Here is a 765-nt window from a genome sequence, read left to right as displayed (position 1 = left end):
CAGAGCAGGAGCTTCTTCCAGTAGTTCTGAGCCTTGGCTTTGGACAAAACAAAACTAAAAGTTGGGCAGCTTTCCTCAATGAAAGAAGTTACTAACGGTCTTTGCACCAAACCTAGGACTTTATCATGAACTCAAAGCTTGGGAAAAAAAAAAGCAAGAGAATACTGTAACAAACTTCGTACAGAGTTCGGTCTATTAATTGTTTCATGTTAGATATTCTATGTGTTTACCTCAATTGAAAAAAAAAAGAATGTTTTTGCTAGTATCAGATCTGCTGTGGAATTGGTATTGTATGTCCATGAATTCTTCCTTTCTCAGCACGTGTTCCTCACTAGAAGAAAATGCTGTTACCTTTAAGCTTTGTCAAAATTTACATTAAAATACTTGTATGAGGACTGTGACGTTATGTTTTAAAAAGAAAAAAAAAAGGTGTTAAGTCACAAAATGCGGTAATAAATATTTCATTTTTGATTTTTTGTTAGGCTTTTGTGTTTTTAATCATGCTTAGGAGAGACTGAAGTTATTGGGAGAGATGTCTCAAATATGTTCCTTATCGGCATTGAGAAGAAAGGTTGGAAAAATCAGAAACAAGCTTGTCAGCAGCATTAGTAGAATAATTGCATGAAAGAACATCTGAGGTTATATATTTCTGCTGGTTGTCGATATTATGTTTATGCCAGATTAAACAACATTTGAAATATTCTTTCACCAGCTTGCGTTTCGGAGGGCTGTGTCTAGTATCTGTACTATCTGCTAATAACATAG

The 765-nt window shown here is 34.5% G+C and overlaps 1 protein-coding gene across 7 annotated transcripts in view; it reads left to right on the top strand.

Annotated features, from left to right (window-relative positions):
- MEIS2 (Meis homeobox 2) overlaps nucleotides 1-471 on the top strand; it is a 175,296-nt gene extending 174,825 nt beyond the window's left edge. For all 7 annotated transcript variants that reach the window (XM_054198631.1, XM_054198629.1, XM_054198628.1 and 4 more), the window contains one exon: nucleotides 1-471. This exon is cut by the window's left edge and continues 999 nt beyond it. The gene's annotated coding sequence lies outside the window, so the exon portion shown is untranslated.
- The last annotated feature ends 294 nt before the right edge of the window (nucleotides 472-765 follow it).

Source organism: Rissa tridactyla, chromosome 4 (assembly GCF_028500815.1).
Source record: "Rissa tridactyla isolate bRisTri1 chromosome 4, bRisTri1.patW.cur.20221130, whole genome shotgun sequence".
Lineage (NCBI taxonomy): Eukaryota > Metazoa > Chordata > Aves > Charadriiformes > Laridae > Rissa > Rissa tridactyla.
Note: the sequence above shows the minus strand (reverse complement) of the source record. Positions and strands in the feature narration are given on the sequence as shown.